We start from the raw sequence: 23,316 nt of genomic DNA, 5'->3' as shown, positions 1-23,316 counted from the left end.
TTGGAGGTGGAGTGTTCTGTAGGTGACTGTTAGGTTCATTTGGTCAAGTGTTAAGTTCAGGTATTAAACATCTTTGAGAATTTTCTGCCTCAATGATCTGTCTGACACTGTCAATGGGGTGTTGACATCTCCTACTACTATTCTGTGGTTATGTACATCTCTTTGTAGGTCTCTAAGAACTTATTTTATAAATTGGGCTCCTCTAGTGTTGGGTGCACATATATTTAAGATAGTTAAATCTTGTTGAATTGAACTATTTATAATTATATAATGCCCTTCTTTGTCCTTTTTTCATTGTTATTGGTTTAAGGTTTGTTTTGTTTAAAATTAGAATAGCAACCCCTTGCTCTTTGTGTTTTCTGTTTGTTTTATAGATCTGTCTCCATCCCTTTACTTTGAACCTATGGGTGTCCTTGTATATGAGATGGGTGTTTCGTAAACAGCATATGGTCTTGCTTCTTTATCAAACTTGCCATTCTGTGCCTTTTCTGTGGGGATATGTAGCTCATTTACGCTCAATTTTAATATTGATATATGCAGATTCGATCCTGTCATTATTTTGTTAGCTGGTTGTTATGAAGACTTGATTGGGTAGTTGCTTTGTAGTGCCAGTTATCTATGTAGTTAAGTGTGTTTTTATGGTGGCTTGTAATTGTCTTTTGTTTCCATGTTTGGCACTCTCATAAGGGCCTCTGGTAAGGCAGTCTGATGGTAATGAATTCCCTTAGCATTCACTTGCCTGAAAGGACTTTATTTCTCCTTCACTTATGAAGCTTACTTTGACTGGATATAAAATTTTTGGTTGGAATTTCTCTTCTGTAAGAATGCTGAATATAGGCCCCCAATCTCTTCTGGCTTGTAGGGTTTCTGCTGAAATGTCTCCTATTAGCCTGATGGGGTTCCCTTTGTAGATGACCTGCCCCTTCTCTCTAACTGACTTTAATATTTTTTCTTACTTACTGACCTCAGAGAATCGGATGACTATATGTTTTGGAGATGGCCATCTTGTATAGTATCTCATACCTATTCTCAGCGTTTTCCTGAATTTGAATGTTATCCTCTCTATTGAGATTGTGGAAAGATTCATGAACAATATTCTCAAACATGTTTTGCACATTGGCAGCTCTCTCCCCCTCTCTTTCAGGGACACCAATGAGTCATAGATTGTCCCTATATAATCCAAGATTTCTTTGAGGTTTTGTTCATTATTTGTAATTCCTTTTTGTTTATTATCAGACTAAATTGATTTGTAAAATTGTTCTTCGAGCTCTGAGGTTCTTTCCTCAGCTTGGTCTACTCTGCTGTTAATACTTCCAATTGTATTATGAAGTTCTTGTAGTGAGTTTTTCAACTCTATCAGATCAGTTTCGTTCTTTTTCAAAATGGCTATTTAATTTTTCAGCTGTTGTATCATTGTATTGGATTCCTCAGATTCCTTGGATTGGGTTTCAACTTTCTCCTGAATCTCAATGATCTTTGTTCCTATCCAGAATTTGAATTCTATGTCTGTCATTTGACCATTTCAGCCTGGATAAGAACCATTGCAGGGGGAGTAGTGTGGATGTTTTGATATAAGAAGACACTATGGCTTTTTAAGTTCCCTGAGTTCTTGAACTGTTTCTCTTTCATCTGAGTGGGCTGATGGTCATTTGGTCTTTGAAATCGCTTTTCTTTGGATGTTTTTTTTTCTATTATTTAATTACCTTGAGGGTTTGACTGTGGTATAAGGTAGGTTGAATTGACTAGCTTTGTTTCTGGAAGATTCCAGAGGGCCAAGGCTTTGCTTGGCACTCATGAGCTGTGGATTCTAACCGTGGGGGCTGGTACCAAGCCTATGGGTTTGTTCCCTGGCCCCTCAAGGTTAAGCACCTGCTGAACTGGAGGGGCTGAGGTATTCCTGGTCCACTGGCAACAACACTCCAATGGGGAGTGCAAGCTAATATGCTTCACTGGGGCAGTGGCAGAGGGTCTGAGCTCATATGAACATGCCAGTAGTGGCAGTGGCATGGCAGGGTGCACATGTGTCAGTGGGCATGTGGTTCCAAAGGGAGATGGGGTGGCAGTGGAGTACATGTGTGTCAATGGTGGTGGGCCATGCTTGTGTGCTGGTGGTGGAGGGGTGGTGTGTTTTACTTGCACACATGACAGCAATGCAGTGCACAAGGGCTGCAGATGAGTGCGTGACAACAAAATGGTGGGGGGAGGCTACGGGTGGGTGGTTGTGCATTGACAGGGTTCCTTCTGATGGAGTTCTATGATGGTCATGTGCAGTCTGCCAGTGAAGTAGCCTTGTTGTTGGCTGCTAGGAAGCACCTTGTTGGGCACCTGAGGCTACAAGTGGGTGTGGCCAGGCAGGGACTCCATGAGAGCCTGGAAGACGGAAGGGAGTTCACATCAGACTGGCTTCATCTCACAGGCAAGAGAGCCCAACTCCATCCAGGTCCAACCATCAACAAAGGCCAAAACCACCTAGAAGAGTGTGGCAAGCCTTTGGGGATGGCTATTCCAGCTCATGCTCCACTGCAGCCATTCCCATGCCACACCCTTTGGGCTTCGCACAGGCTAAAGTCCTGTCCCTGCTACCTCTCCAAACTGCTTTCCCTTTCAGCTTGTGTCCGTGGGGGTTATTAGGTCTCCTGCAGCTAGGATTCTGGAGATCTTTGGCAGTATAATATAATATGCTCTCTCCTTACTCATTTAACTCACCTCTTCACCAGGAACCACTGAGGTCCAGGAATGAGTCCCGGTACACAGTAGCCCTGTGCATGTTTCCCAGCTGCCTTACTCTTCAGTCCAGGATCTGTATCCTCCCTCTGTTCGTTCTCAATGCCTTCCTTCTAAAGATATGCCTGGAGTATTCCAGGTTTTTTGATGGTCTAGTATATCAGTGGGAGACACTCTTCCTAGCTGTGTACAATCAGCCATCTTGGCTCCTTCCTGGGCCAAATAATTGAATGGGGATTTAACAAAAGAGGAAATCCAAATAATTAATAAATGTAGGTAAAAATACTGAATCCCAATAGTAAGTCAAATTTAAAATCACAACCACCATATTGCCAAACAATAAAAAATGTCTGTCAATACTAGGTGTTGACGAATTTGCAGAGCAACAGAAATTTCCATACCGTACTACATAATAGGCAAATTGGAATACAACTTTGGAAAGCAACATAACATTCTCTAGTAAGTTTAATGACAGGCATATCTCATAACTGATCAATTTCAGATCTGAGAGTATGCCCTGAAGAAATATATGCCCATATGCCAGGAAACATGTACAAAGATGTTCATAACAATATTATTTGAAATAAACTAAAAACAGAAAAAAAAAGTAAAAAATATCCACAATAAACTGGATAGCTTACTTGTAGACTTTCCATACAATGTCCTTTAGATGACAAAAGTGAATGTACTAGGGCCACATATAATAACAACAATGCAAATATATTTTACAAACAAAATGTGGAATAAAAGAATTCAGTCAGAATGCATACATTTATATAAAGTTTAAAATGATGAAAAACTAAGCTATATCATTTGATGACACTCTTATAAGTTAAAACCATAAACAAATGGAAGAAAGTTATTTTCAAAAGTTACCATACTGGTTATGGCCTTGGGAGAGTGAAAAGACCATGAGGGGAAGACATACCTGGAGAGCCTCAGGAGTACAGAAAACATTCCATCTTGTGACTTGTCTAATGGTTACAGAGGCACTCACTTAATATTTATCATTTAGGATACAGGTACTCTTCTGAATGTGTGTATATATATCATAAAAAATTTAAAATATTTACATTGTTTATTAATTCCTGGAACAGTTTAAATCCCATGGGAAGTAACTATTCCCTGAAGATATGACAAATCCATTCATGCAACTCTCTGAACTTAGATGTTCTTATAAAACTAATTATTTGATAAAGTCTTTTTAAATTTTATTCTCTCATTAATTCATCTGCTCAGGTGTATATTTCTAAAATGATTATTTGCATTTTCCAAGAAAGTTATCCTTTGGGAAGATTTTTCCATTGTATTACCATAAAGTTGTCCAGTAAAATCATATATTTTAGGTTATATATTGTGTGTAGGTGATTGCTGTTTTTTTGCCATTCCTCAATATTATGACTTATATGTCTAGTTACATATCTAACATTCTGTTTGTAGGAATTTCCAGCTTTTACTACCATGTACATATTTTCACTTAATTGTCTTCATTTCTGTATGCTTTGCCAGATACTTCATTTACACTATGGTAATGTCTGAGACTGTCCATTTCCTTATATCCAATATTAAATCTTAATATTACCATACTTTTAAATTTTGCCAGTTTGATGGATAAAAAACAAATTCTCATTTTATAATTTGCATTCTTCTGATTATCAGCAAGCCTGAACATATTTTTTCATTACTTATTGTCCCTTTCCATTATTTACATTTCCACTCACATGAATTTGTTTTCTATTTTCTTTTCCCAATTATACTTCTTGAAGTTGCTTCTTTTACAATGAATTTACAGTTGGTGTATAGAACTGCTAACCCTTTGTCTACATACATGTCAAAAAATTTCCCCATTATATCAGCTCCTTTTTTCTTAACAATCATGTTCAATGTCTTTTGCCATGGAAGAATATTTATTTTTACACAATATTCCTTTTTTTCATTTAAGACTTTTGGATTTTATTCCCTCCATAAGAAATTTTCACTCAGCTTAATGTATGAAAATATTATTTTCTAAATTATATATATTTAATGTGTTCTATAATTATAGATTACATTCATAATTGTATATGTAATCATATATAATTGTATATAATTATATATATAATACAAAAAATTACCTGGAATTTACTTCTTTATATGTTGTAAAGGAGAGCCTATTCTTTTTAAATCAACAAACATTTTTCTTCATTTGACTTTTCCATGACTGTCTTTGTATACATGTACCCTTTCTTTTGCTGATTGTACTAGATGAGGTATAATGAAGCATTTCATTACACCAAAAGTATGGTGTTTGAAGATGTTTTGGCCCTGCCTATTGTTAGGTATATGAGTGGGAGCAAATAACTATATGAATTCTGTTTTCCACTTCATCAGCCTTACTTTATCTCCAATAATACTTTGTTCTACTTAAAAATAATTTTAATTGAACATCTAGATAATTCCTCTTTTTTGCTAATATTAATGTATTTAATGGTGTACTTTTTCATAGATTTTTGCTTTTACTAGAACCACAGATTTGGTTGTGTACTATTATCCTTATCCTAATGCCAAGAATTGCCATTTTGATTTCTTTTAGAACAAAGAGTTATATAGGATAGTGATTCAAAATATATAAATGATTGAATATTTTTACATTTCATAAGTAGTTACTTATTGCATAAACCTCAGTATTTAAAACCTGCTCTGAAGTAATTACTGAGGAGTTCTCTCTTCTCTGATACACAATCAATTTTTATAAGTGATCCATGGGCACTAGAAAAGAAGTTACTTTCCAAATCTTTTTGCAATTTATAATATTTAATGCAGTTTATTCACTAGATTTATATGTATCATCTACATTCTCCCTAGCCATTTTATTATAATTTATCCTCCAAAGTGTTAGAAATGTATATTGAATCTTCTGATTACTACTGTTGAAAATAAACATATGTTGTCTTATTATTTATACTGTTCTTGCCATTATAACCTATAGATACTTTATAGCCAAAAGAACATTTCTTTCTGGTTATGAAAATTCTCTAGGCTAAAGAGAGAGAGCAGAAATGTTTATTTATATTGGAAAAATTGCCAGCATGGGCTAGGAGGGTGAGTTTCAAACTTTCCTATGTCTAAATAGAATAGCCATAGTTAACATACACAACTTGGTAGAATTAAGCGTGATGAGGTTGTGTGTTATACTGGACAGTATTCATTTGAAAATTTAAACCTGCTTAAGTAAAACAACAACAACAAAAAACTGATCTAAGGAAATAATCTGTAGAAAAAGATGAGATAGATAACCCTGGTATAAATAGTTCCAGCCTCCAAAAGCTGTCAGCAGTCTCTTTCTTGCTGTTTGTTTATCTGTGCTTCCTCTGTGTTCTCTCACATGGAATAACCTCAGGAGTATAGAATCAATGCTTATATATTTTCAAACTCACCCAGAAATGGTGGGTGGGGAAATTCTCCTCCATTCACTTCAATCAGAAAAATTTCAGTGAAGTGTTTTGATTGATTTGTTGGCATTTGAACCCATCAAAAAAGCAAGGGCGGTAGTCATTCCCATGAATGCTCAGATCTCAGGCACAGGTCTGCCTCTATGGCTCAGGGGATGGGGTGCTGTCATTGGCCACACTCATGGGGTTAGATGACCCTAGAAGACGACGGTAAAGTTGTGCAAGGAAGAAAAAAAGTATTGTCTCGCCAAAGGGAAAGGGGAAGAGGCACTAAGGATAGTTTAATTCAGATGTGGGAAGAGGATGTAGAAGAAGCAGCAAACATTTAAAACTGTCTGATGATGATGAGGCAGACCCACAAAACAGTGGAACTGTGAATGTTAGAAGGACATCATTCTTGAGGGCTCATAGGAAGCAGAATGCCTCACTCGTTCCCTTGAGTTGTCTATTACAAGGTCCTGAACTAGAGTAAAAGTGCCATCTAAACCCTGGGCTTTTTTTTTTTTTTTTTTTGAGACGGAGTCTTGCTGTCGCCAAGCTGGAGTGCAATGGCGCGATCTCGGCTCACTGCAAGCTCCGCCTCCCGGGTTCAAGCGATTCTCCTGCCTCAGCCTCCCGAGTAGCTGGGACTACAGGCCCGTGCCACCAGGCCTGGTTAATTTTTATATTTTCAGTAGAGATGGGGTTTCACCATGTTGGCCAAGATGGTCTCAATCTCTTGACCTCGTGATCCACCCGCCTCGGACTCCCAAAGTGCTGGGATTACAGGCAGAAGCCAGCGCGCCTGGCCACCCTGGGCTTTCAAATGCTGTCTCAGACCAAAATATTATAATTTTACTATGTCTTACCACACAGTAGGACAACCAAAACTTTGCCGAGAGTACAAACAGTGATAGCTGCGGAGCCTGGCCTAGTAAAATGTCTTCCAAAAGGAAAAAATAAGGTTAACTGCTGACAGGGTAGAGAAGAGGGAAAAAAAAAAAGGTTTAAAAATGCCTAGAGAAGAACCTCTTATTCTTATACAACTGTTTCCTCTACCAGGAGAAAAGCTTAATCACTGTCTGATGGAGTAAAACCCGTTGGCTGGGGAAGGGGAAGCCTCAGGAGATGTGGTGGAAAACGCCAGCCCGCCAGCTGTGTGGGACCCTTGGGCCCTAAGTCCCAGCCGTGGCAAGGATGGGAGGGTGGAGGGGAGCCGCTGCTCACCGATGTGACTCGAAAAAGGAAGGAAAAGGCCACGAAAAGGCCTTGGAGTGACAGGGGGTGGGGGATGGTTTCCCCCACCCTCACAAGTCCCAGGATGAAAAGGCTTAGAAACCACAGTGAGAGTGTTTGAGTCTCTATTTCACTCACCGCTTCTCAAGTCCCCACGTTGCGCGCCAAAATTGTTGCAGGGCTTTTCCTTGGTTCAGCTAAAGACGGAGTTCTTTGTTCCACGGCCACAAAATTTCAGGCTCGCAGACAATTTGAATGATGAGTAAGACACGGTTTTATTGGGTGGAAAGAAAGAAAAGCGGGAAACTGACACTCACTAGGTCAGAGTCCCTGCTAGGGCGCTTTGCCTGGCGGTTTGAATCCCAGGTTCCACACAGGAAGAGGAGGAGCCAGGCTCTTCTCCGCGGCAAAGGGCAGGAACTTCCCAAAGCTGCCCCCAGTGCGCAGGCCGGCTGGAGTTTTCCCGGCACCCGCTGGTACGTACCTGGCTGCCTCATACTCAGAAATTAAATGCCTTATCCATCTTAACTAAACACTTATTATACACTGTGGCTGTAACTTTTGCAGTTTGAGGTGTGACAGCAAAATTAGCACACATTTCTTTCTTTTTCACAATTTTATAGAAAGTTCATTCTTATTTTAGATCTGAGAAACCTCAGCAAATGATTTTGTTTTCTTTGCTTACTAAGTGAAGAACTTTCACCTTTTTACTTAAAGGCAGCCCTTTACAGCTTCTCTTTGGCATGTCTGAATTGCCATAATCACTACTCTTTTGCTTCAGGGCCATTATTAACTAAAATAAGAGTTACTTGAAGACAAGCAATGTGATACCATGACCGATGATCTTGTATCCAAGATGGCTACTTAGTGACCAAAGTGCAGGCGGTGTATACAGCATGAATACGCTGAACAAAGGGATGATTCATGTCCTGGGTGGGGTGGAGAGGGACAGCAAGAGATTTCATTAGGCTACTGAGAAAGATCCACAATCTAAAATTGTGAATTTTTTATTTTGGGATTTTCCTTTAATATTTTCAGGTCGTGGTTGACGACGGGTAACTGAAACCACAAAAAGTAAAACAACAGATAAGCAAGAACTACTGTATTTTACACAGATGGTCCCCAACTTAAGATGGTTTGACTTACCATTTTTTACCTTTACAGTGATACACATTCAGTAGAAAGTGTACTTTGAGGACCAATACAACCATTTTGTTTTTCACTTTCAGTACATTATTCAATAAATTTTTTTTTTTTTTTTCCTTTTTGTGGAGAACGGGGTCTCACTATGTTACCCAGGCAGGTCTCGAACTCCTGGGCTCAAGCTATCCTCCCGCCTCTGCCTGAGAGCTGGGATTACAGGCGTGAGCCACCGCGCCTGGCTGTTCAATAAATTACATAAGATATAAGATATTTAATACCTTATCAAAAAACAGATGTTAGATGATTTTGCTGATGTAAGTATTCAAGCACTTTTAACGTAGTCTAGGCTGAGCTATAATGTTTTGTGGGGCAAGTGTATTAAATGCATTTTCAACCTAACTGTATATTCAACTTATAATGGAGATATAACCTCATCGTAAGTGGAGGACCATCTGTTTGCTGTTTCTATATTGCTATTTTGTCATGTAATATCACCTTATAAAAATTTTATACCTAATATTCTTTGAAAAATTAGTTTCTAATTATTACCTGATTCCAACATTTGACTATACTAACAGGTAATTATTTTCTTATACTTGGACATTTATATTATTTTTACTTTTTACCATCATAAATAATGTTGTATAAACACTTAAAAATATAAATTTTTGTGGATACCTCTTAATATCTTTTAAGTATAAAACATTTAATGTTGGATTACTGGTTCAAAATGATAGAAATTTTTAATTGCTGTTTATACATTTCACCAGTTTATTTTTCTAGATGGTTTCACCAATATCCATTTCCACTAGAAGCTTTATGCCCAATATCTGAAAAATGATTTTAAAATTTTTGCCAATATCATACATAAATATTAATATTTCATGTTAATATCATTTTCTTTAATTTTATAATATTTGTTAATGATTATCATGATTTCTGATTTTCTATATTTAGCAGTTTTAACGATATATTATTTTATTAAAATATATGTAATATATATTTATATATATTTTTTCCTTTTGCTTGACGCCATCTTTTTTACTGTATTTATGCTTTACAATTCTCCCTCAAGAGTGATTAGTCAAATAGTATAATATGTTTTATTCTAGCTTATGTCCATTTAATTAATTGATTCATTTACTATGTATTTACATGTATAAGGTAAGATAATAATTTAACTTAATTTTCTTCTGAACATTAAAAAACGTATGCAGTTTTTCATTAGCTGGCAGTTTTTTCTTACAGCTGTACTAAAATCTGTTCCATGTGTTTTGCTCTGACAATTGATCTCTATGAGTTTGCACTACTATCACATTTTTTATAATGTGTATTTATTTTGATTATTTGAATAGCACTGGCTGTTTTCAAAATATTTATAAAATAAAACACAGTATAAAAAGGGAAAAATAAAACCCACGAATGATTTCATCATCACTGATAACATTTCTGCCTTATTTTGTGCAGTCACAGTTTTGTGCACACAAACAAAAACACAAGCACTCTAAAATGATATGGAAGAATTATTTCTATTTTGTCCTCTGAATGACTGATTTCATTTTTACCTGGATGTACTCTTCTTTGCTTCAAATAAACTCTTTAATTCTGTTATTAAATTTGAGTTTCCTTGTAATCCAGTTTTATCTCATCTTTCTGCTACTCTTTCATTGAATGCTGTTTTCTAACTTCCTAACAAAGGTGTGTGAGTATGCTTAAAGATTTCCTTTTGTTCTATAGCAAATTCTTTCCCGATGTATTAATACTTATTTTCTCTAACTCTTTAGAATAATGTACATGTTAACTTTCATTTTTTCTTATTTATTAATTTCTATCTAATTTATCATGTATCAATCAATATACCTACCTTCTTACATACTCATCCTTGTCCTAGAACATGAGGAGATTCAAACAGACCCAATGCCTACCAATAAATAAGCTGGAACTTCATCTTGAGCAGGTACTCTGTCTTTGCTATAGTATCACAATATTGTAATTTCCTTCTCATACCAATAGCTGAAGGGCAAGATAATGAGTTCAACTCTCAAGGTAATTTACACTTTCTAACAGGAATGCATTTAGTGTAGCATTGATAGATTTTGATGGGAATTTCTTCACCTCCTACATTCTGTTTCTGTGATACAACAAACACATTAAATAATTTATAAGAATGATCACCTCCATGAATTGCTACTAGTGTTTTTTTGAATATGTTTTCACAAAGTGCTTTATCTGCTGGGACTTTACTTCCCAGAATGTAATGTGTCATCCCCCAATTTCCTTCAATGAAATGTTGTCTAGCCTATTTACGATCAATAGAATAGATCGATGAAATTGATACTTGATGGGATACATCTGCTTTGAGATATACCTATTCTGCCTGCTTCAAGTCTGGGTGACTATTCTCCATTATTTAACTTATTATTTCCTTAATGTGTCCCTGCCAAATATCTTTTGTGCTTAATAGAAACAAAATGATCCCGCCTACACAACCCCAGGAAAGTCCTGGTAAAAATATGTTAAGATAGTACAAGATAAAGGAATGATGACAAAGACATGATGAGTAAAACTCATTGAATCTCAGTGTATTTAGGCATATAGATTCTAAACTACCATGCCATTTTAATTCCTGCTGTCCTCCTTATTGATTTTGTGACCTTGGGAAGCCACCTAACCACTCTGTCCCTCATTTTTTTTATATCAAAATTAACTTTGCAAAATATTACTGTATATGTCACTGCATCGTAAGCCTTAAAACAGCTTGAACCATCAACATTAAGGGAATTTCTATTTGACTCAATTCATCTATCCAGAAAAGAATACCAGGAATTCTATGAGGAACCTAATCTGTTATGCAAACATGAGAACATCTGGCCTTGTAATAGGAAGTAAGTAAAAAGCACATCCTGCAAAAGATGTGTAAATCTCAGCCTAGACACATGCAGTGTAGAAAAGAAAACTTTCTAGATGTAAGTACAATTGTCTATGCCTAATATGGCAAAAACACTAATTGACCCAGAATCGAACAGAACCCAAAGGAATTGAATATGAAGAATTCCTTCATCTAATTGGATGTAGATGGCCCAGGAAACCAGCAAATGACCTTCTTAGAGGAAGTACAATAGAGTAAGGATAGGTACACAAATCCCACTTTTCTTGCATCTATAATCTTGTATCAAAGCAAGCTTACCCAGAGGATTTCTCAACTGATTGTGATGACCTCAGTAAAGCCACCAATTGTAGAAAACTGTGCATCTAAGAGTCCTGAGTTCCTAGCTCATCATCGTGGCTTAGGAGATGAGGCTGCCCTTCAGTACCAGCCTGATGTAAAAATTAGTAAAATGGTTTACTGCACTGGGCATATTTTATAATAAACTAAAATTGCCAAGAAACAAGGTAATTTCTCTGATGTTGCTGTTAGCAAAATCAGCTTAAATTTATTTAGGTACTTGATTCTTTAGAGTCTATCAAGTAAAAAATATTAGACATTTGTTGCACGCTGATCTAGAAGGGTTATGGTTATGGAATTAACATTAAATACCTGGGACATAACTCAAGTTTCTTGTACAAAACAGTCACAGGGATTAAAAAGTCAAAATACATAAAACAATGGCCACTGTTTGGCCTCCATTCTGATGTCTGCCAGGTAACTGACACAGGACTGTAGGTCAATTTGCTAAAAGCTTTAATATTGCTGGTGCCGGTACTGTTGAGAAGCAGTAGATGAGATGCAATTTGTCCAAATATAATTTTTTTCTTAATGTTGAGAATTGATCATGTCAGATTCACTCAGCATTTAAAAGTGACGTGCTACATGTTCCTAAATCATTCTTAAAAAGATAACCCACGAACCATTCTCAGAATAATTCATAAAGTTTCTGGGTCAGGTGGCAGTTATAGTTCTTGTGTCATTTTTCCTTCCTCTTTCATGTGCCTGCTGGAAAATCTCCCACCCGTGGCAAATGAAATACCAGAAATACACAGTTGCTGTTCCTTAATGATCTTTTCCTATTTTTAGGCATTGCTTAGTTACTGGTTGTCCTGAAATGTCTTAGCATATTCAAAAAATAATGGTCTGAGACTGGTTTTATTTCCATGTTTTTATTTCATTCTAGTAATAGAATAAAAATTATGCCATGAAATAGGTTTTCAAGGGGTACAATTGTGGAGTGAGGGATACATTCCTTTGATACAAGATAAAGCTTTCGCTCATGAATTCCTTTCACTCATTCCAAAATGTATACCTTTTCATTTTTTTCTTATTTTTTGTTTAGGCTAGTATTATTAGAAAAATATTTACTAATGATTTAGTTATGAGTAACTTTATGTTTATGTTTTGGTTTGGTTTTATTTTTTATTTTACTAAATTTAATTAAAATGCTTCAATAATTTCTTCATTAAATATGATGATCCAATTCAGAATGGTTATGTTTTAACATGTCAAGAAATAACTTTTTTCATTTCGATTATACACAGCATGGGAATTAAATTTTCTAAAATTATTTTGACATTGACTTAGATAACATAATTTTCTTTTATGACCTATTTTAAAGTAGTTAGTGTTTTTGGTCATGATGTATTTTTTATTAAATATATTTGCTTAGTTTGAGGGTGATTTATTTTGAATAGATGAAATCATTGCATCTTCTTTTTTCTTTAGTTTTCCTTGCAGGGTTTAATATGTGTATTAGGAAAGATGTAAGAGTAATAGACATGCTGAAATATGTAAGAACGAGGAAGATATTTCTTGTGCTTGCACACATGAAGAAAAATCTTGAAAAAGTGTTCCACGTTAAAACTCTTTAGATGTTGCTCCATTGTCGTATGGTATTTTAGATTTGTTTTTGAGGGTGGGAAGAAATTTCTTTCCTAGATTATATACAACTTTTTCTGAATGAATATTTGTAGGGTTTTTCTTAATTTGTATAATTAAAGAATTCTTCCAAAATATATGTAGTTATTCTTTTTATTATTTTCTGCAAGTGTTCAGTATGCCTTTTGAGTTTAGAATTCGTCTTCCCCCGTGAGCACCCCTACTTGTTCTGCTAATTCAGTCTATTATTTTTATCTTGAAATATTTTTATCTTTCATTTTTTCTGACTTCATGTTTAGAAAAATGAAGTCTCCATAAAATAGGGCTTCAATTTCTGGCCTTCAGACCTAATGTGTTAATTTTGGTTATTATTGCATCTTTCTGATCTTTCTTTGCATTCCCAGAATATATGTCACATTGCTGATTTAATTTTCTGCAACCTTGTTTCTGTGGTGAGAATGTCCAGTCACAATGGTGAAAATCTTGGTGAGCTGAGAGTCATTTTTCATATCACTAAAAATACTTTCTGTGAGGAAAATTAATCCACAGTGTTGCCTGGTTTGGGAGCATTTACTCCTCAGTCTTTTGACATAATCTTCATAGAATGCTTTCATCATAGTGAGCTAGATAATTTTTCTTATTTTAATATCCCTTTGTTAATTCCAGTCATCATAGGGGACAGGTTGAGAGTCACAGTCTTGTTCTCATAATGTCATCTTTTACATAAATTAACATATAGTATGTATTTTAATAATAAATGAAAAGCTCAATGAACAATACATTTTTCAGTGGGTTTTATAATGAGAATAAAGATTCAGAGAAGATATTTCTTATATATTTTTCCAGGACCTCACAAATGCAGGACTTTTTGATGAAACATTCACATATAAATATTAAATATTTGTTTATGGAAATAGAATTTATAGAACAAACCACTATATTCATATTTAGAAAATAGAGTATGTCTTCTAAGAGTGCAGCAAAACTCTTCTCTTAATTTTTTATTACATTTTAAAATAGCATGGGTATTAGCAAAGCAAAAAAATGCTACCTTAATTTCTTACACATTTTTAAAGAAAAAAATAGTAGACTTGAAGTCCATTATATAATTTTTTTTATATATGTTCACTCCAACATCAAGAATGCTATAATCTGTCAATGGACTTTAATTAGCTGTCTGTAAAGAAACAGAAATTCATTAAGTATGTTCTAGTCTCATGCAGAGTCAATGAAACTAGCTTTCAGGCTACAGTTTTCTCTTACTCCTGTTCATTTTCTCATTATTCTTCCAAAGAGATTCTTACCCCTTTTCAAAACAGTGTATTTTTCTTGTTAGAAGTGGCTTTCTTTTGAATGCAATTATTATTTAATGTTTAAATATTAATGTGCAAAAGGAGTTAAGCATTAAAGTTCTTAAATCTCATAGTAATACTTTAAAAATAGAATTACTTCATGCAGAGGATGTTCAGGGTTCACAGTTGATTTTGAGTACACTACAGTGAATTGCCAGTTATTGTGGGCCCTCTGGTCTCAACACATTCTTTGCTGTAGGATTTGCCATCTGTGGTGAGGCCTGAAAAGTAAGTGAACTACATCAGCAGCTGATTTGGCAAGAGTCTGCAAAATATGTATTCTGGCCCCTTTCCACTGCTAAGGGGTGGGACTGGAGCTGAGTAAGAAGCCCTAGGTTTGCCAGACTCAAACTGAAAAAGGCAATTCATCTCTGAGGAAAAGATGCAAGGAACATGTTATTTGAGTGCATTTTCAGGAAAATCTGTGCACTCTGAGGCAAAACTAGTTAAAAACTCTTGGCTAAGCTAATGATGCATTACAGGGGAAAAAAAACTATCAAGAAACCAAATAGAAATAAAAAACCAAAATTTTGGAAATTAAAAAAATGACCCTTTACATAAGAAGTCGGACAGAAATAGCAACCTTGTGTGGAATCATGTAATGAGCACACAGCATTTACTTCACATAATTCATGCATTCTACCTCTTACCATGTAGCCAGAGTCACACTGAGATTTCTGGCAAACCACATGAGTTCCTTCATACAGCGAACACTCAATGATCATATTGTACACAAGGATCATTCAACTTGATATTTTACAAAAATCAATTCTCTCTACATTGGAAAAGAAATCATTACAGTAGAGTAGGTATAATTACTCTGAATGGATAAGCTCCAGAGTGTGATATGGCAATTTTAATTTTTGTAGTGCATTCAGCTTGGTGAAATGAAAAGAGAATTTGTTTATCCTACAAATATTTATAAATGTCCCTTTCCTCCTCACTCTCTACCATGTGTTTGCTGGGCCACTTATTAGAACACCTAGTTTCAAGTCAGAGTTATATTATCTGATGTATGATTTTTACCAGGTTACTCCTCTCCTTCTTATATGTAAAAGAAGGGCATTCAAATTGAGTAGAAGTTAAAAAATAAAATGGTAGAAATGGTCCTGCTTAACTTTTTTCATGTTTATGGGAGAAAATTCTGTTCAAATATTACAACATATACTTATCCCAAATGAGGCATCTTAGAATCTTTCATGCTTGAACAACTGTCATTGATAGTCTGGAGGGTGAAAGCAAGATTGACTTCTTGGCAGGCCTCCATATTAGGTAAGAATTTACATCACATCTCAAGACCAGGGAACCAACCAAACAAAAACAAAAGTTTGCACCTCAACACAAGCCATAATAACCGAGTTATTATGTTTAATTCTAGTCTCAAAATTAGGGAAAGCTCAGATATTCACTGAGTTTTTGACTTCCTAAGTTTTGGCTTCCTAAGTTTTGACTTCCTAATGCAAACACCTTCACCCTTGTCTTTCATAATGCTGACAATTGACACCATGTCAGGATATTCTTGGATATGATAATAATGGGAAAACATTGTTTTTTTTCCACCATAAACAGACTAACTGTAAATTTGATAACCTGATAATTTTGCAGTTTTGTTTTTCCTTTAAACATATGTTCTGTCTTTATTTGATGAAACGATTATTCAAAAATCTGACTCCCTTGCAAACCATCTTTTTGAGTAAATGACTTTTTCCTAAATGTTTTTCCTCTGCTTCTTCCTTCCCTAGAAGTTAAAACGTGAAATGAAACCTAGCTGTTATATTTGGACTAGAAGAGTTGCAAAGAGCATTTTCTGTTCAAATCGCCTAGGATTAAGGCTCCTTGTGTAGTAGGAAAGTAAATGACCCAGGTTTCCTCCATTCATTTTCAGTTCATCCATCTTATTGTTAATGGGCACAGGGTCAAGTGTAGACTGAAGTTTATTGTCATAATTTTAATATTTGGGTTTCATAAATTATATAGCTTCATAGAATCAATACCTACAATAGCCACTTGTTCTTCAAAGGCTGAATACAAGCAGGACAGTCACAGCTGCTGCTGCAGAAACATACTCCATATTCAGAATCAGTATACTTCATATTCAGAAACAATAGACTCTAATATATTTGTAAAAACTAAAGAAAATTGTTCACTAATTTGTTTCTTCTTTTTATTATTTTAAACAAATGACAGGCAAAATTATTTCTTACTATAGAGTGAAACACCACCTCTTCCTCAAGGCTCAAGCTCAAATTAAATATTAAGTTCATGAAATATTACTTTAATCCCTTAATCTTTAATTGCACATTCATATGAGAAATCTTTTCTACATATATAGCTATTTTCTTGTTCAAATGAGAGTAAAACATGTACATTTTTGTTTGCTTTGGATGTTCAAAAGGGATGTTGGTCCCCGGAAAAGCAGGGAAACCAATGAGGAGCCCCAAGGTCTGAGTCCTCTTAGAAGTTGAGGGGCAGGTTTGTCTTATGATTTCTAGCCTTTTAGAGTCAACCTGATGAAAAAATACTGGACAAGCCAGTTTCAAACTGGAAAAGAAAAACTCAGTGCCTCAAGGTATGGAGGTATTTAATTCTTTTACACATCCTAGGGAATAAGAGGCAGTGGGGACATTAAGCAAGAATGGCTGGAATTTAATGGAGTTTCTCACACTGAAGCTAGAAGGTATGAGTGAGGGCTATTCTAGAAGAGAGGAATTAACAGTGATGTATTGACTGTGCTTTATCTCCTGCATATCTGAGTTGAGAGTAAGAGAGCTTGAACAGAAAGCATTTCTTCCTGATTGCTACAGAAATAAAATAGTCTGGGCAACAAGGACTGGAGAACAGCTGGGCCTCACAGTTATTACTCACCATTAAACCTAAAGGAAGAAGACCCATAAACTTCTCCAGTAAGAACATGGAAAATGATTTCTGGTGTGGGTCAAAAAGGGATAGAACATTTGATAAAAACACCAATCTTTACACAAGTCAGATTTAAAATTCAGTCTTAGGATAAAAGAAAAAGCAATGTCCCATAAAGTCTGGCTGAGGCAATGGAAGTACTGGGCACCAACTCCAGTATACGGAAGACTTTTTTTCCCTTTTTTCCAGAATCAAAGTCCTGGCTTCCTCCTCAAGGAGCATCTCCTAGCAAAAGCATCCAGAGTTCGGGCTTCTTTGGAGGAGCTTCACAGGGTGTTTAACAGAATGCTGGGTGGAATGAGGTGAGGAAAGCAGAGGTAAGTGAAGCCCAAGGGATTGATGGCCTCAGTGCTAGGGGTGTATAGACAGGGTAAGTGCTGAAGGCTTCTTACCCCAGTGGTACATATTGGTGAGACTCGGTGTTGCCTATTGCTTTTGTCCATCTTAGTCTCAGACCTGAGGGTTGTAGAAATTAAATCAAATGCATGCTTAAGTCATTCTTCAGGGTTTGACACCTACACTAATTTTCTAAAGCCACAGATCAAAAGATTTTTGATGTAAGCTGGTCAATGATGCTTTGGGCTTTTTAAATGTCTGAGTGAGTAAATTCCATTGGTTGGGCATCCAGATGGAAAGCTGCTCGACACCTCCTCCACATTACCAGTGGAGTAGGAGCTAGACACTATGTGGATATAGAGGTTACTTCCGATGCAGGCTGGAAGGTGAGGAGAGGGGTTGACATTGTGCAGGAGTCAGTAACAGAATTTGTAGGCTGAGACTGAGATTGTGCCTGGCACACATGAGCTTAATCACATTTTTGAAACAGACAATGCTTAGATTTGGTCTCTTCTACTTTTCTCTAACAACAAAGCCTTTCTTAAACTGGCCTGTCCTTTGTCATCCTTCTACTCCTTCTAACCTAGTGTATCATTTTTGCCACTTACCTAACTAAAAATGAATAAGATATTAGATAATGGTTTAAGGTGCAACGTTTTCCAGAATGTCAGTAAGGCATGCTTGGAGATCTTCCTTCAAAGATTTCTATACTGAAAGAAATGAATGTCAAAAGTCAAATGACTGCTAGTAACAGATGATACATTTGGCCAGTGGCCGCTAAGACTTGTGACTGATGAGGGGAGAGGCTCAGGTGTTATTTTTATTTATCCCTGTCAATAAAATCTGTTCCTAATTTCCTCGAGTGACTTACTTTTCATATGAATATATAATCAGGCTATGTGCATGTCCTTTTCATGTTATGCTATGAAGACTTCCTGAAGAAGAGAGTAAACAATAGTGGTTTTTTTAAAGCAGCTTTGCATGTGTGATGAGAGAAATATATATACAAAAATTATTCTGAATGGTTCATACTTAATCTGAAACTCTCTGAAAAAAATGTAGAAGACAAAAATCGACACACAATTGATGAACTCTTTGATGTCATCAGGCTTTCTGATTAGGCGTGAGTATCCATGGGACTCCTGAGTCCCTGAAATCTAGAAGATTAAACCAGTAGCTCATCTCTCTCAAAGAAGCCAGATTCTTGGGGCTCCGCCTGGCTATAGGTATGAAGAGGTGGAAGATGCCCAGAGTCATGTAGCTATCCACAGTTCACACTGGAAGACTTGAAAGTGAAAGGAAACGCTATTCATAACTACACTGGGATAGCAGGACTAAACCAAGACTCCCAGATAAACTGAGACATATGATCTCCTTAGCATTGCAGTCTGTCCAGCCGGGTAGCTTCATTTTTACATACTGCCTGGACCTCTTGGTGTCAGCAAAGAGCAGGTTAGATTGCCCCAAAGAGCACTCTGTAGAACATGGGCCATGCTACTACCTACAGTCTGGCAGCATCACTGGCCTCTCTGCTACAATATGTTCTGATCTTACTTGTAATAAAATAGGTCAGGAGACTTACTGAGTACATTAAACAAGAGGAGTTGTCTGGTAGTGAATACATGTGGACCCAGGTCTCGAGTCTTTAGGAATTGATGGGTTTTACCAGAAGTCTTCTGGAGTTCATCTCACAAAGCAAATCATCATTCACAGCCTGCCATCAGCTGCTACCAAGTACCTAGGCTAGGCGGTGGGGAACTTGCTTTTGGCAAATGATGTATAGCACCTGCCTTAAGTTTGTGGGTGGGTGCATGCTGCTTTAACAACCTGGGCAAGTGCCCCAAGGGGTCCCAGCATGGCCTCTGGAGTCAGACTGCTTGGGTGTTAATCCCAATTTGCCCACTTAGTATCTGTGTGGGCAAGGTACTTAGCTGCCTTGTTCCTCAGTTGTCACAACTGTGAGATGAAAATAATAACACTAACAATATTTATAGCCCTGTTTAAAGTATTAGAAATGTGTAACAGTGACTGGCAATGAATATTAAAGGATCCCATGGTACCTATACCCTCAGGTCATGGCAATGAGTAGAGCTGGAACAGCTGAAGCCCATTAAATAGCCCCCATTGCTAAACACTTGTGTTTTACCATCTCCTGGTGCAATTTATGTTAACTATATTTCTGTTCCCTTAACAGCGGCTTGGGAAGGCAAATATTTTCAGCTGAGAGATCGGATAGAGAACTTTCACTCTTAGAAGACTCATTAGGAGTTTGCTAAAGGCAGGGGTAAGTAAGTCCCTTGTTTTGACTAGGCCAAATTCTTTTGGGATAAGCAATGAGACAGAAATTTTAGTGCATCTGGGAGCCATTCAAGGAATTATTCTGCTGCCTTTTATTCTCTATTCGCAATAGCATCACACAACACTCGGGTATTATCACATTGGTTTTAGCTCACTGCATGTGAGGTGAATTCTTCCAAAAGTGCTAGCAGGTTTTCCTTTGTTCCCAAAAGGGAAAATGAGTTTGCTCATTTCCTGCATTTGTGGGTGAAAACCCAGAAACAAACTTGTCTACCATAGGATAATTCTAAGTAAACCGTTTTCTGACTTGTTTTATTATTCCCGAGGAAAGAAATAAGTCGAGATCAGTAAGCGGTTCCCTTTTTTGAGGTTGGCATTGAAAAGTAAGCTGGCAGGATTTTGAACTAAGGGTCTCCAAGGAACTTTGCAAACATATATTCCATTTGCTACAAAACAGGAAATTTATCCTTCTGAAAACAGGTATATACAAATCTTGATGTGATTTTCTGAAGAAAAGGTATTACCATTTATTGCTTTCTTGAAAAAAAGGAAAAGATCCTTAAATATATGGTGAGAGGAGAGTTAAGAGGCATTTCAATGCTATAAAATGGAATTTAACTCAGATTTTAGGGAAACTTTGCCACTGTGGATATGGATAAATGGAGGAAACTTATAGTTTTGTTCCTTTATTTCTGCGTAATATTGATACACCAGGGACTAGCAGAGTGACCCTGTTTGATGAGTGTTCACAGTGGAATACCTTCTAGCTACAATGCTTGCTGCCTTTCCCCAGGGTGCTCTGATCTCAGCAACATGGTCACAGTAAGATCCAGGTTAACCCAGGGGCTGCCTTGGAGATATGAAATACTGGGCAGGCTGACCAAGTAAGGTGGCTGTACATATTATCTGGAAAACCCCTCACCTAACTGCACTGTGTATCAAGACACCACTTTGGCTGTCCCTGGGTGTCCCCAAAAGGGAAAAGGAGTTTTCTGACCAGCACAGAAAATATCCTGGAGGCTGTCCTAGCTTTGTCCTTCACCATAGCTCTGCCTTAGTTTCCTTTATTTAATGCTCTTGTCATATATTTTAATGCTCTTGTCTTATCCTTTTTTCCTTGCCCTATGAGTCATTTTGTTTGCTTGCATGATTTTTTTTTTATTTTTATTTTTTGTTAGTCTTTGATTTGGGCTTCTCGTTAGCATTTCTGCTCTCTTCTACATTCTCTCTCATATTTCAGAGGCTAGAAGCCTAGAAAATACTTTTCCTATGCTTCCTTGCTAGCAGATTTCTGATTTGGGTAGGAATCAATGAGAGGTTCTCACATGATGTTTAGAAGGTTGGAGAGAAGAAGCAATTATTTCCCCAGCAGTGGTCAGCAGGAACATGGGCTCTAGCAAGCAGCAATTATGTGGTTTTGACAGTAGTTTGGGAATGTCCAGACATGATTCAGCAGTGCTGGTTCCCCGCAATTCTTGTGCTTTCAGCTAGCTGAAAGCTAGCAGAGGCTGTCCTGACTTTTACTCTCCAACATCCAACAGCTCTTCCAATTGCTTTGTGAGCCTCTGACACTTGGTATTCAATTCTTTTCTGGGTAAAATACTTAGAATGATTTTAATTTTCCAGACCAAACTCTGATTAATAATGTAGCCAAGTTTTAGATAGTATATGTCAAGACTAACTAGGAAACCCCTTTGGATACTCACTTAAGCAATTTTATCCACACACTATAATATATGGTGTTGAGAGACCACTCAATTGTCAGCCTTGGAACCCAAAATTTTACCAGGCAGAAATTTGTAGCCTCTTCTCCTCATGGAGATAAAGGAGAATATTTCTTCCAGTTTTCTTAACATCATCGCTCTGAGTAGTATTATTTTCTTTTACTTAACAGAAAGAGAAGCTGAGGGTTAGCAATTCTAAGTAGCAGCAAAGCTGATGAGAAGCAGAAGTCTGATTTAAGCCAAATTTTCTGTGCTATTTCTATAACCCCTTTGAATTCTTATCTGGAACAGAACTTGCAGGAATAAATTATAATTCTTATAATCCTTAAATCTAATTATAATCCTCTATTTCCTTTTAGCATTTTGATGATAGGTATTTATGGTTGTCAGATTTTAAAATTTGCTTTCTAGAAAACTTTATAACTGTGAAAGCAAAACTCTGGAGTAGTAGTGATAGTATTAAAAAGTATCACTTAAAAGCAGTAAAACATGTCAGACACTGTGCTGAGCATTTTAGTTGCTCATTAAATCATTAAAGTAATCCAGATAGTCATTCACTTTTACTATCTCTGTTTAAACAAAATAAAAACTGAGACTCACAGAAGCTAAGTCCAAAGTTATATAATGGTTTATAGTAAAGCCAGAAGGGAAACTCAGCTCTCTCCAACTCGAATGCTTCTGCTGATCCATTTACTGGGCATTTTCTTTATGTCAGGTAGTATTTTAGGCGCATAGGGAAGAAAAAGCAAATATCATACAGAAACTAACATGGAAGAGGAAACGAGGCAGGGTGTGATGGAATCCAATTTGAAAAATTTACAGTGACTAGCAGGTACACACCTTCCATCAGTATGTTGTCATGATTATTAAGGATGAAATAAAACGTTTTTTGAATATATGTGTATTAGCTTTTCAAATAGCTACAAATTTGTTAAGATATAGATATTTATTAAGTAGTTGGAAACTAATTATTTAATAAAAAACTGAGAATGTCATGAAAAGAAATACTGAGATACTAAGAATGTTATGAACTGAGAAAGTTTGGGAACCTCTGGACTGTAAGATAGAAGTACGGTAAATTTCAACTTTAAATTTAATGATGTAATCTTAAAATTTAGTTGATTATTCTAAATTTTAAGGTTTCTTCTTTCCTCAAAGAACATCTCAATCCCCTTAGATGTATGTGCTCTATGCTTTGATTTAAAAACATTTCTGAAAGCAAACAGATACAGAGAAACAGACAGGATTTTCTTAATAAAACAATGCCTCTTCCATTTGCTATTACTAATCTTTCACCAGGTTTTCATTATGAAAACCCTTATAAAAATGCCACTTTGCCTCAGAAATTAATTGTGAGAAAAGGAATT

General features: G+C 36.3%; 2 long non-coding RNA genes across 2 annotated transcripts in view; one reads left to right on the top strand and one right to left on the bottom strand.

Moving 5' to 3' along the window:
* The window catches only part of LOC103878252, a 165,265-nt gene extending 157,681 nt beyond the window's left edge, over window positions 1-7,584 (bottom strand). Inside the window, exon 1 of the long non-coding RNA XR_002517541.2 lies at window positions 7,509-7,584. This is a non-coding gene — a long non-coding RNA (uncharacterized LOC103878252). The remainder of the gene's footprint in view (window positions 1-7,508) is intronic.
* A 178-nt stretch (window positions 7,585-7,762) lies between these two features.
* LOC103878255 overlaps window positions 7,763-23,316 on the top strand; it is a 93,148-nt gene continuing 77,594 nt past the window's right edge. Inside the window, exons 1-3 of the long non-coding RNA XR_002517542.2 lie at window positions 7,763-7,846; window positions 17,781-17,908; window positions 20,122-20,211. This is a non-coding gene — a long non-coding RNA (uncharacterized LOC103878255). The remainder of the gene's footprint in view (window positions 7,847-17,780; window positions 17,909-20,121; window positions 20,212-23,316) is intronic.

Source organism: Papio anubis, chromosome 13 (assembly GCF_008728515.1).
Source record: "Papio anubis isolate 15944 chromosome 13, Panubis1.0, whole genome shotgun sequence".
Classification (NCBI taxonomy): domain Eukaryota; kingdom Metazoa; phylum Chordata; class Mammalia; order Primates; family Cercopithecidae; genus Papio; species Papio anubis.
Note: the sequence above shows the minus strand (reverse complement) of the source record. Positions and strands in the feature narration are given on the sequence as shown.